The sequence below is a fragment of the Rutilus rutilus genome (assembly GCF_951802725.1).
Source record: "Rutilus rutilus genome assembly, chromosome: 1".
Classification (NCBI taxonomy): domain Eukaryota; kingdom Metazoa; phylum Chordata; class Actinopteri; order Cypriniformes; family Leuciscidae; genus Rutilus; species Rutilus rutilus.
The window spans coordinates 50,123,170-50,136,766 of NC_140209.1; the positions used below are offsets into that span (position 1 = coordinate 50,123,170).

Consider the following 13,597-nt stretch of genomic DNA (forward strand, 5'->3'; position numbering starts at 1 on the left):
TGAAACATGGGATCACGAAGAACAGGACCTTTAAGGATTTGGGGATGGGTCATTTTGACTTGAGCCAGTAAAAAACACCTAGAACACCCCTGCAACACCCATTAAAACCACTCACAACCCCCACTGATAACTGTCCAAGATCTAACTGCATTCACTGAATCCTATGTCACGTCCGAGTTGATCAAAATGAGGAAATCTGATCGGAAACATTTAGTTTTCTGCATTAAATTTGCTTCCATTTAGTAGCCATTCCACCGTGTGTAACGTCTCAGAGATTCTGCCAGCAAACCCATCCAGTTGACATATCAATCAGAGCAGTTAGACTTTTACTCAATTAAGTGTTGGCACTAAGCAACTAGAAATCGAATCTATTTCGCATTAGGCGCTTTCTTTGTTAATGCTTTGTCCAGTGCATCCGACAGGCCTCGTCTCACCGTGTCAGAGCCGTCTAAGATGTGTATTCTTCAAAGCGGGCTAGATGTGTACAGTAGGTCTAATGGTACATTTTCCACTGAACTTTCCATCTTGAATTATTCACTTGATTTATATCAGCTAGAATTACAGTTCTTAGAAACACAAGAAGTTCTTACTGTTCTTAAACCATGTGTTATGGTCTTTGTGCTATGTTTTTTTTTTTTTTAATGTAGATCATTAAATATCATCTACATATAAATTGAGAAAATACATAAAAATATGCACTTTTGTGAATCAGAGAGTGATGTTTGAAGCAAAACAGTGTTCCAAGAACTGCAGAAGCTTGGCTTGTTCATGTGAGATACAGAGTTTCTTAAAAAGGTGTAGCAAGATGCATATTCACCAAATCCATATATGGCCTCAGAGGCAGCCTTTTATAAGGAAATAAACTTTTACTGAATTCTTTCTGTAGCGTCCCCCCCCCCCTTTGATCAAGACATTTAGCCTACCAGAAAACAGATCCCAAATAAAGCACATTTTATGCATTGGCCTGTTCTCAGTCAGTCTGAACATTTTTTACACCTTAACATATTTTTCACAGAAATGGTTTTGATTCAACCACAGCACATGGGGAAAGAGTCCATTAAAACGAGCAATCTACTAATTCCTCAGAAATACCAAGGACTTCCATTTACAAGTCTTAGACCTTAGATAATCAGAGAGTGTTGTAGCTACATTATAGGCTGGCCTATAATCCATTAATACCCTTTTCATCCTTAAGTGTTGAGTGTCAGATGTAAAGTGGAAAACATAAGTAATGATGCAGAGGTTGGCATTAGCATCAGAAGGGCTTTGATGCCAATAGGCAAGTTTGAGCAGCAGAAGATCAGATAAGATCAATGACTCAACTTGTCCTACAAAAAACACACACAAAAACACTTAACAACACATTTGATGTAGACCCCCCCCCCCCCCCCCATCTTAAATATAATTAGTGATAAATAACAGAGCTGCAGAATAAGTCTGTTGATTTTAGATAGATATGCATTTAAAATGCAACAAATGAATAAATACTTAATCTTTACATCTGTAATCTGCTTGTCCCAGACTAAAATGCATGTTTGAGCTGGTTTAACTGAAAGCAAATTGCACTGACATCTTAAAATTGGTCAGTGCCATTGTTTTGTCTCAAGATTCGCACCAGTAATGTTTTTTTCTTTCTTTTTTCTAAAGCAAGTTTATAAAAGCTACTTAAATGTCCTAAATTGAACTAAGGCCTAATCCTTGCTTAATCTAAGCATTTTCTGTGAAACGGGGCCTACATTTAAATTTAAATTAAGCTTGTGAATCTAGATTTGTTATTATTTATAAATGTTAGAGACTCGATATAGATGTTATGTTATGGTGTCAAAGTCAGCATTAATCTATTATTAATAATTAGACTATTCTGCATCATAATTTCAGGCTAAAATGCAGCGGCAGACGCACTTCCCGCCTCCTCATGAATAATGTATAATAGCTCCGCCCACCAAGCGCAGAAGCTGTTGCAGTCAGAGCGTCCGTATGCGCACGGCGTTTACAAACGAGACCAGAACCGCGTCGCTACAGTTGATACATACAGAGGTCCTTCCGTCTGCGGACGCGACGGGGCTGCACTCTTCTTTCATGGTGATCTTCTGATCACAGATCTTTTACATTTGCTACGTGCTGGCTGGTAAGCGCGACAACCAGGACTTACCGTTTAAGAGGAAAGGAAAACAGAAGGACGAAGCGTTTACACTTGGTGAAGGTGTTCTTCATCTCCAGCGGTTCCCTAATTCACGGACACCAGCCCAGAAGAGCAGCAGATCCAAATCCACACGACTGCATATGAACAGAACGGGTAGGTGCAGTCTCCAAATGACAACATGATATAACATAAATACAGCGTGTTGACATTAAATGGGCGACGGTTACTCGTCGTTTCCTAGCGGCGTTCATCGTGTTTGATGAATCAAAATCAATGAGCCATTCTGTTTATTTACAACGTTAGGAATAATATTTGAGTGCTGGTTAGACAGTTACACCTTCAGCGCTAATTTTCCTCATTTGAAAGCGGTGAATGTATCTCCCATAGCCGGAGATACAGCTCTTATTTGGCAACATTGCTGCGTGTGCAGTGTATGGCACAGTCGCATGGCAGGTTTGGGGCGTTCATCAATTGGTTGTATTAATAATTTTTATATGTAAATTATTTATTTATTATAAATAAACCATCTATTTTTATAAAGTGTGTGTGTATATATATATATAGCCTATATGTATGTATATGTAATAGCCTACATACATGCATTCAGTTTTGGCTTTTTTGTACAAATAAGAAGTAGAGGTTCAGAATAATGGGTCCACTATTATCAACTGCATGTGAACATCTCAATGGGGTTTCCAGGTCTCCTGAAATGTGTTCAAATATACTGATATTACATAGTGTCCTGATCATCCTTGAATTGTCATTAATCCGATAATGTGTTTGTATCTCATGGGACTTGGAGTATTGGGGTGGGAAACCATCATTATTGCATGCATTTATTGTGTGTGCATGCAGAATTCATGCAGAGAACAGCAATTCCTTCTGGATCAGCACGGACTGGGGCGCAGTGTGGGAATTCGGACCGCAACTGTGTGTTGACATCCTTTGGCCTTGTCTTCATCTGCTTTACTACCACCCTGATGTTAAGGAGTCTTTGGGCAGGTGTGGCACCACACTTGTGTGCCAAAGAATTTTCCTTAACTTATGATTGGCCCATAAGCACATCCGGATGATGGCTCTTCTTGCCGTAACGGTTTGATTGTGGGTTTTAGCGTAATATCTTTATTCCAACAAAGGCTTTTAATTGCATACTTCGTGTGAGTGTCGTTTATGTCTTCATAGACGGTTATCCCTTCTTCAGAGGGAATTTGCATTGATGCATAATCCAAAATGATCCCAACATTTTGGAAAAATAGGTGTGGCACTCATTCTTAGAAGTGATTAGCATGCTTAATATTAATTTCTTCATGATTGGCTGTCTGTAATAGCAGCTGTGGTGAAGTGATTAAGGATTTCAGTGTGCCGTCTGGGTTTTGGGGGCTTGAGACTTTTCCACAGAAAATCATCTCAGCTGTGTCTCAGCACTGGCAACCACATGAGAAATGTCTTCTCTGGTCTGGGGGGCATCAGCTGAGAAAATCACCCAATCGTAATTAAATGCTGCAAATTGATTCACCGGCTGGCCGGTGTAGTGTGTGTGTGTGTGTGTGTGTGTGTGTGAGAGAGCAGGATGAATAGGCCCAGGGGTTCTTAACTAAACACAAGTGAAGTAGGAGAACTTTTTGCTCTTGTTTCGGAGAGAGGAGGCATTTTACTGGTATATTTTCTTATACGCCACATTTCAGCCGCAAGACGAGTGCAAATCAATTCAAAATTGAAGGAAGCACAAAGGGCCAGGAGAAACTGATGGATTTGACACTGTTTAAATTGGTTTTCCCAAAGTTAATTTCAGAGCGTGTTGTTTTGACCCAGAACAACGAATAGTGTTGCCACTTTTCAGATCAAATCTTGACGATTTGTCTTTCATAACTTCCTTTACTCGACTGAAGAAGAATTCTCTGAAGCCCATGAAACCTAGCGGCCATTCAAACATGCTAGAATTAGTTCTGCGGTCTCTTGCATTGAATGTTCCTCGCAGCGATCTATAGAGAACTTTCTCCATAATCTCATTCTCATAATTTAAATACGAGCATCCCGTGTCATGAGGCGGTTATTCTAGGATCAGACAGGAGGGTCCGTAGCCAAGGCAACAAGTCACCACAAAGGCGAGCATGCCAGGTGTTGCTCTGTAACATTTGTGCCTTTGAAGCTTCTGAACCCCTATGGGGACCTTTTATGGGGTCTGTTTTCGTCTTTTTTGCTGCACATGGCCAGGCACACATTGTCTCTCTGCTTGCCATATGAGTGTAATCAGGATGCTAGTTGGGTGCGGGTTTGAAAATACCCCCTATGAGCTTTATTATATATTTGTAGGGCCCTATGAAATCCATATTTTTTCATGTTTTTTCATTTCTATTCATTTGAAATGGTTTAATTCAATTTTAATAATCAAAAGGATGTCTAATTAGTTGAATTGACAAAACTTAAATATTTTATTACAATTTTAACAATAATTGTGACCTATTTTTTATTACATTCACTGTACAATATTAATATATTTCTGTCATAATTTCTTCAAGTTAAACAAACGTTTATTTTGGCGGGTTGTAGTGAAGACTGTTGAGTGTATCTGAAGAAACGTACACGCAGACGTAAATAGTCTTTTTGTGGTTTAATATTCACAAACTTTAGTCCATATCACGGTTTGATTAACTGTACAGCCTTTTGATTTATTCTACCAAATTTTGCCAAATTTACGTTTCTGTTATAATTACACGACTGGATTCCGCGAATCACGTAAATCATAGGAACCCTACATTTGTGTGTGTGTGTGTGTGTGTGTGTGTGTGGATTGTTACATAATATACAAAAGCAGAGTCCTGTGTTGTGAATTGGTGGGTTTTGGTCCCCCCAATTTTTGCTCTCCAGACGGGGGTCACTTTAATTATGCGAGAAGCAACAGATGTAGGGCAGATTAGAGTGGTGTGCAGCTGTGGAAACCCACGGTGATTTAAACGCATTGAAATGTCTTGCAACATCTACCACCGCATTTGTAGTTGATTGATTGTATGTTAATTTTTGCTTTCACATACCCATTTTTTTTGCCTTATATGTCTTCCTCCACTCACATATAACCAGGCATTAGACTATTTTTAATATTCCATTCTTGGGTTTTGGGGATTTAATCATCAAAATGATTTTTTGATGCCTGAAAGCTTCAGTCATCACCCTTATCGGGATCCTCAATGATGTCTATCTTAGCCAGACAGAAAAATGCTGAAAATAGAACGGCTTGATACCAGACACGACTCTTACAGAAGACTGTGTTTCATATGGTCTGTTGTATAATCCGGTTTGGTTCCTTGTGATTTGAATGGTGGTACTTCTCTGGGTTGAGTTTTATAGCCTTTCATCAACATCCCATTGGGTTGTTGGGATCAGATTCTGCAGTCCAGGTGGGTTCTGTTCAATCCCACCCTGATCCTGAAGGATCTACCTCACCAGCCCCCACAGGCTGATCAGAGAAAACTCCTTTTCTCTGCGAGAAAGCAAGTTTTTCCTCGTATTTTCTCATTTCTCTCATACATTCCTTTGGGTATGATTTAATTAACCTATTTGTCAGTGGCACTCTGCTCTCTCTTAAATCTGTGATGGAGCTGCAGAGTTACAGAGGAAGTCTGGGTCATCAAACACATCAAATGTCAGGGCCAGCCTGCAGAATCTGTATTTGTTTTGGCTCACTGTCGTGCCATTGTCTACTGTCAGTTTAACCCAGCGTTCAGGCCAGCGTTGGTTAGTTTAGTCCACGGAGATCAGGCACAAGGGAGTTTTCATTAAGAAAACATCTAGATTATTTTGTTCCTAGTTCATCCCCAGGACGCTTCCTGAGCGTTTGTTTGTATTAGTCAGAGATGCATAAAAACTCTTATGATGACGTTGGTGTACAGTAGAGCTTGGTAAAGCTGTCCTGCTCAACTCGTTGACATCCCCAAGGCTTTGCTTTTTGGTTTGGCTGTTGTTTTGTTGTCTTGGTGTTAGATAATTAACCCTGTTAAATGGCAGTCGTTGTTGTTTTTTTAGGGCATCTTCCATGTAAAGCTTTACAATTGGTTTAAGCAGGACCTGACTGTAAATTTGTTGCAGGAAAACAAAGCTGGCTGAACTGACCTAAATGCGTTCATTACTCTTATGATTCAAGGAAAATGATCTTAGAATAACATGTACATGTATGTTTCCATCAAAATCATGAAAAATGTAGATATTTACATTAATGTTGAGGCTCTAATGTTGCATGTATAGTGTGAGCTATGTATAAAAAAGCTGAAAATTGTGTCATTTACTCACCCTTATGTCGTTCCAAACCTGTATGAGTTACTTTCTCCTGTAGAACACAAAAGCAAATATATATATATTTTTTTCATTGGTTTCTATGATGTTTTGACCTCAACATTCTCAAATATCTTCTTTTGTCTTCCACTGAAGAAAAAGTCATACAGATGTGGATCGAAGTAAATTAAAGAATTTTCAGCTATCCTTTTAAATTTTGGTCAGTTTTCCACACTTAAAAGTTACTTGGATAGCGTACAAGTCATGTGGCCAATTTCATATACTTTATTTTTGAGCTTGCCACTGTCGTCATTCACTTTCAATATATCCAAAAGAGTGGTGAGGTATTTTTCCAAAAACAAAATCACCTTTTGTGTGGAAAAAAAAAAGAAATTCATACCAGTTTGGAACAACATGAGGCTGTGTAAATGATGAATAACAAGGGTTGATCGAAGGGTGACCAGAACACTTGTTTACAAGGAGAATATGAGCACCTTTTAACTGAAGCCACATCATTTGCCTAGTATATTTGCTTAACGAGTCAGGTTTCTACACCTTATGAATTCAACAACCTGCATGACGTTCCCTGTTCCCCCAGTCACACTTCCTCCCTATTGAATGAAAAGTCACGTTTCCTTCTTGAGTGCACTTCACCATAAACGCGCGTTAAAGGGGTAGTTCACCCAAAAATGAAAATCGTCATCATTTACTTACCCTCATGTTGTTCAAAACTTGTATGAATTTCTCTTTCTTTCTTTTTTTCTACTAAACACAAAATAAGATATATTGAAGAATGTGTGAAACCAAACAGTTGAATGAACCCCATTGACTTCCAAAGTGTTTGGTTGCAAAACATTCTTCAATATATCTTCTTTTGTGTCCAGCAGAAGATAGAAATTCAAACAGGTTTGGAACAACTTAAGGGTGAGTAAATGATGACAGAATTTTCATTTTTGGGTGAACTATCCCTTTAAGTTCCCTTATTGCCTCTTATTAAGTGTCCGACACAACCAGTTTGTCCCTTTAAATCCAGTTAATCCGGATGATGTCCTCCCACAGCCACTAGTCAGTTACCTACAAGTATTTGTTTACTCAGTTAGCGTGAACTGTTTGCTTTGAGAAGCACCTCTTGAGTGGATAAACTGCTGATGCAAACACAAACCATGTGACTTGAAATACCCTAACTACTAAACCTGTTGAACAAGCTTTTTATTATTGTTCTTGTCATAGATAGTAGATTAAAGTCCCTGTGAACCGGAAGTTGCAAACGACTTTTCTCCAGTGTTGTGACACATATCCAAATGAAACGGAATATTGAACAGAGGGCAGGGTTTTACTTTAGCGCTCCTCCTCTCCATCTCTGCTCATAGCAGACTAACGGTTTGAGGGGAGTGGTTGAGCGTTTTCAACCCAAGCCGTCAAACTGACGTCATCAGAAAAGGAACGCCATTCCAGACCGGAAGTAACTTTGCAGATTTTGATTAAAGATTACCACGGCAAACAATTTATTTTCTGTGTATTAACTTGCACGGATGAATTGTTCACCACAAGATTAGTAATATGTGCTGACAAAGTAAATAGGGTCAATTTTGATTTCATGTCGACTTTAAGATAAAAATTCTTGGTAAAAGAGGAGAGATCGGGCAGCAGATGTTTCCCACACAATCACCGCAGCTCAAATGTTTCCGGAGCAGTTGCTTTGACATTATATACATCTTAGCATATATGTCATTTATCATCTTTGGCTGGAAACAAGCTTCCTGCGGTAATGTTGGAGACATAGCTGTGCCTTTGTTAAAGACCAGGCCTTCTGTACTGTCACCTCCAATGGAGAGGGCGACCGGAGCCCTCTGATTCGATATGATGGCTCTTTGACTCCAATTCTTCTCTTTGTCTTGCACACACCGTCTACTTCTCGCTGTGGTGTTAAGTTGAATGCTCCCCCGCAAGCTTCTAGCGCGTTATGCCGGTGGCGTGTGTTGCAGCGGCTGCAGGTTAACTGCAGGATCCATCTCTCAGATCTGACAGGCTTTCACTGCCTGAAATCAACCACCTAAAGACACTTTGTACAGTGTGAAGTCTGTTATATCTTACACTCCAGCAGCTGGAGTGAGAGTAGAGCTTGTCTCATACTATAGGGATTGGTGAATCATTTTGAAATAATTTATAGAGAGAGACAGAGAGATTATAAATTCACTGCCTTTTTTTTTTCTTCTTTCATAACTTCTAGCAGATGGCCTGTGATTTCAAATATCTGTTAGTCGCACATGCACACATTATCTCACATTTGCTCATTCTGCTGATGTTGTGTCTTTATAATTGCTGACTCTCATGATTCAGGCTGTTGGTCAAACAAAGGCTGACGTTTAAGTGATGATGAAAAAATCATTGCCGCTTGTTTAGTGTTCTTTTGTTCTTTGTTTTGAACACAGCTCCACAATCATCCATTGAAACCAGAAGTCAAGCAAGCAGAGCAGAAAGGAGAAGTAGAGGCTTTTTAAACATGTGTGCTGTAAATCTGCGCTGGCCTGTTGTGTCAGACAGTCTAAGTCATTGTTGTGGCAGATGTCTGTCCTGTCACCTTTGACCCCTTTGCTTGAGGCCACAGTAACTGCCCTGTCTTGGAGGGCTGGAGGGAGGCTGTTAAACGACAGGCTCTGTTTTGCATTTGAAAGTGGGGACATGTTTCAATTAAGATGCAGACGTTGTCACTCTTTTTGTCTTTACTTCTCTGGCTACTGAATTTAACCGTTCACCTCTCTTAAACTGTAAAAATGTGAGAAACCGTAGAGTGTGTGTGTGTGTGTCCATCTCTGTAACTAGTGGAAATTGCGGGTGTTCTTTTAATATTTAGTTCTTTTATAATGTCTGTTATGATAGTCACTGTGTCAGATTACACGTTGCTTTCCGACCAGTCATCGCGTGCCGTCACATGCACACATTCACTCGCAAACATTCACTCGCAAACTTTCACACGCACGCACGCACGCACGCACGCACGCACTCACTCACTCACTCGCGCTCACACACACTCGCACACACACACTCGCTCACTGGCGCTCACACACACTCATCTGTTGCTCGCACTCTCGCGTAGGTTGTCGCCAACTATGACACACTTCATAGATACGAGATGAAACGATCGAATCTTGCGTCCCGACGCCCGTTGTAGTTTACGAATCCCCACGACACCCTACGTCAAACGGATCGTGTCAAAATCGCGCTAAAATCATGTAATCTGAACCAGGCAGGTAATAAACGCTTGACCTATCACGCAAAGAACCTATTAAAGCACTAAGACATGGGAACAGTATAGCTAACATTCACATTTGAATATTTATCGCAAGTCATATTGTCATCGCAATATTAAACAATGTTATCGCTAGGGGTGGCACGGTTCACAAAACCCACGGTTCGGTTCGTATCACGGTTTTAGGGTCACGGTTTTCGGTTCTGTACGGTTCATGTTGTTGTTTTTTCTTTTAATCTTTAACACTCCAAAAATTTACTTCAGCATATGATATATAGCTGAATTATCTAATTATTTATTTATTTATTTATTTCATAAATGGGGTGTGTTTGCAAAACGCAGCTTCTCATTTCCCATTCTGAAGTAATATGAGTGAGCAGTCACCCTGAGGAAACTTTCAGTGGCCCTGGAGGTCCATCATACGTGGGCTGTGTTGGACCGTTATTTGTCAATTTATACTCGTGTCTCGTCATCATAGGTGGGACATGTCCCCACCATTTTTTGCCAGGGTTGATATTATCTTGCAGCACGGGTGTACCAATACAAATAAATAAAACATTTCCAGTTAACTAGCAAAGTATTTGTTTCATTCGTTTGTTAAATAAGAAGCAATTTAGCGCTGAAATGTGTTTTTTTAATCAAGTGATCAAAGTGCTCGTTGCAGTTGCGATCAGTGGTGCTGATACAGTGTTCTCGTGGCTCGCGCACACACCGCAGCGGCCGCACATTCATCACTCGGACGCGCGCTTCAATCCATTGAGGAGACTCAAGGCTACTCGTTCCGATTAAATAATAAAACAAAATTCATACAAATCGGTCCCTGCTTGATATACAACCGCTGATAAACATAATCGGTTTTGATAAAGAAAAAAATATATACGAGCGCAGATTAGAACTCAGAACCTTTGATACGCTTGGCAAGTTCTGCCACTGGACCATTAGGCTACGTGGAACAGTCGATCTATGTAGCCTATTTATTCACATGAAAAAAACAACATATAGTGGAGTAGATCTCATTAAATGTCTAGGTAAACTCAGTGTACTATATAAATCGATTGCTGGACATTGTAATGTAATTCTACATATGTCTGATTTATGATTTAGCATTGTATTAGCACGGGCACGAGGCTACATTGCGCATGCGTCGAACCGTGCAAACCGCGCGACGCACACGCGCACCGAACCGAGACAAGCGAACCGAACGGTTCGGATGTTTTTTCATGTACCGTGCCACCCCTAGTTATCGCACATCGCAGCTTTTCCTCGTATCGTGCAGCCCTAGTGCCAACACTTGGAGAACGTTTGGCTGTTTTCACACATGGTCCAAACCCGGTCTTTTTCAGGCGATATTCCTCTGACCTTTGCTCTTTTGTAATCTCTTTTGTAATTCTGTAATCTGTAGTCTCTCAGCCATCTCTTCTCCTACAGTCTTTCTTCAAATATCCCTCTTGCTCACTCTCTCTCCTCCCCCATCATGAGTGGACATGCCGCCACCCCCCCACACACACACTGCTGATTGGCTATAAGTGTTGAGGCGCTTATCAGCGTTTATCAGAAATCGCTTATTGCACCTTGAACAAAGAACTTGCTTCTCAACATTTAATACACTGCGTTCTATAAGTAGGCTGTTCAAAAAGGGTTGGTAAGGTTTTGTTTTTGAAAGAGGTCTTTTATGCTCACCTGTGCTGCATTTATTTGAGCAAAAATACAGTGTTTGTTTTGTTGATATTTTCATAAAATATCTTCATTTGTATTCTGAAGTTGAACGAAGGTCTTACGGGTTTGGATCGACATGAGGGTGAGTAATTAATGACAGAATTTTCATTTTTGAGTGAACTAACCCTTAAACCCACCATGTTCCCATTATGTGACCTACAATATCAGTCTTGTCGCTGTTCTCTGAATTTGACTCCTAAAAGTTTTACTGAAGTGTCCACTTAATATGCAGTTTTGAATCTCAGTGGAATAAAGTAAATCATCCAGGTTTTGTTTTTGCTTACTGTTTATGAATCCTGCCTATTTTGACAGTACTGCTTTTCACGTAGCCTATATAGTAGGGAAGTTGGCATATTTATCTAGTTTAAAAATAACTCTTAAAACCAACATGAAAAGGTGGCAACAACCTGCCAAAAAATACAAGGGCTTAGTGACCTCAGCATAAAAGGGACGTTGTTAGAGGCGAAGCAATTTTTTGATGAAAGATTGTGAGGACAATTTTGAGAGCAAAAAAGGTCAGTTGTCTATTGTAAGTAGTGTAGCGATGTATGAAGCACGGCTCACGTAGAGTCACTTTCAAGCCAAGCCGCTTTCTGTTTGTCAACCTTTGCGAAATCTGTGTGAGTAAATCTTTTGCCTTCACGCAAAATAGATTGCGTGGATTACTATTGGCATAACTGGATTTTGCCCATTAAAATTGACCAAATACCAAACCTTCACAAAAAAAGACAAAAAAATGTGTTCTATTTCCAGTCATTGTGCAATGAAACCGAGAAGTAAGCGCTGACTTGATGTGATGTTTTGTGCAGTGATCATGACCTTCAGACGTGACCTTCACACACTCTCAGAAGGCAGTGTCGTGACTATTGTTGTTCTCCTGTATTCAATGCTTTTCGAAATAAGACACCTTTGACCTCTGCTGTGACTGTCTGTTCCTTCTCAGAAAATGCGGTGCAGTAACAAGACCCTTTGGGTGGAAGGAACAAACAGGAAGGCTGCAGCGACTTCTGTTCCGCGCAACAGCAGAAGTGGGTTCTTTTCTTTATTAAAGAGCCAAGAGTGCGAGAATATCTCTCTACTGTACGACATCTGTTTTCTCTGAAGATAATCTCAGGCTTACATGATCCTCAAACGGACAGCTGTTTCACTGTGCAAGTACAGAAAAGACTGCTTTCTTGTAGGAGACGTCTCCACATTGAAGTGTCCAGGCGAGGTGCTCTGTCATCTTTGTGTAAAACAATGCTAGGTACGTACGCTAACAGAGCCGCCACTCTTGTGCTAACACAGCTGCGTTGGATAACTTTGGCTTTTGTGAGCCTTTTAGCCTCAGTGGTATGGATTATCATCACTATGAAGCTATGCTGGAGATGTCAGCTTGTGTGACTCAGATGTAAGACCATGTTTACTGTAACACCTGAGGCCTGGATTTGAGTTTTTGCATCAAGCAGTGTCGTGGATAATATGGGACTCAAATGTGATGCCTTGAGTTAAGCAAGTGATTTTCACAAGTAGGACACATTCCTGGATCAACATCCTTTGTTGGACATCAAACAACATTCCTGTCTTTCAGTTTCATTCACTAGCCTTACATTAAATGCATACAAATACACTGCCCGGCCAAAAAAAAGTCTAAAGTTTAAATAGGCAAATGCTTAAGAGTCTGACTGGGTAATTATTGCAGTGCTTATTATGTTTCTAGCATGTTATATGTTTGGCAACAGTTCTTCTAACTCCTAATAGCTTTTCATTTCTTGAACAACCATATAGGAAGACACATCATGGACATATTCCAGGATGACAATGTCAAGATGCACCAGGCTCAAATAATAGTCAATACAAGATCTTGACCAAAAATTGATGCACCTCTTGATGGAAATAACATCACAACATTTCTTTCCATCAAGAGGTGCATTATTTTTTGGTCAAGATCTTGTCTTGACAATGCAGAGTACAGCACTCTGTAAAGTCTCCTCCAGCACATCCCAAAGACTGAAATAAAGGTCTGGATTACATTTTTAAAGACCTAAAATCCTAAAACATGACCCTATATGTTATAAATAACACTTGCATGCATTTATTAGTGAATGACAAGGACCATTGGCCTAACCTAGGTTGATAAGGATGTTGTTTCAGGCCTTAATCATAACTCAAAGCCTAACCTAAACACGAAATATAAGAAACTGTGTTATTTTAGTAATATTTATATACTAATATATTTTTTT

At 40.0% G+C, this 13,597-nt stretch overlaps 1 protein-coding gene across 1 annotated transcript in view; it reads left to right on the forward strand.

Moving 5' to 3' along the window:
* The first annotated feature begins 1,957 nt into the window (after nt 1-1,957).
* The window catches only part of tanc2a (tetratricopeptide repeat, ankyrin repeat and coiled-coil containing 2a), a 164,973-nt gene continuing 153,333 nt past the window's right edge, over nt 1,958-13,597 (forward strand). Inside the window, exon 1 of the mRNA XM_084405786.1 lies at nt 1,958-2,296. The gene's annotated coding sequence lies outside the window, so the exon portion shown is untranslated. The remainder of the gene's footprint in view (nt 2,297-13,597) is intronic.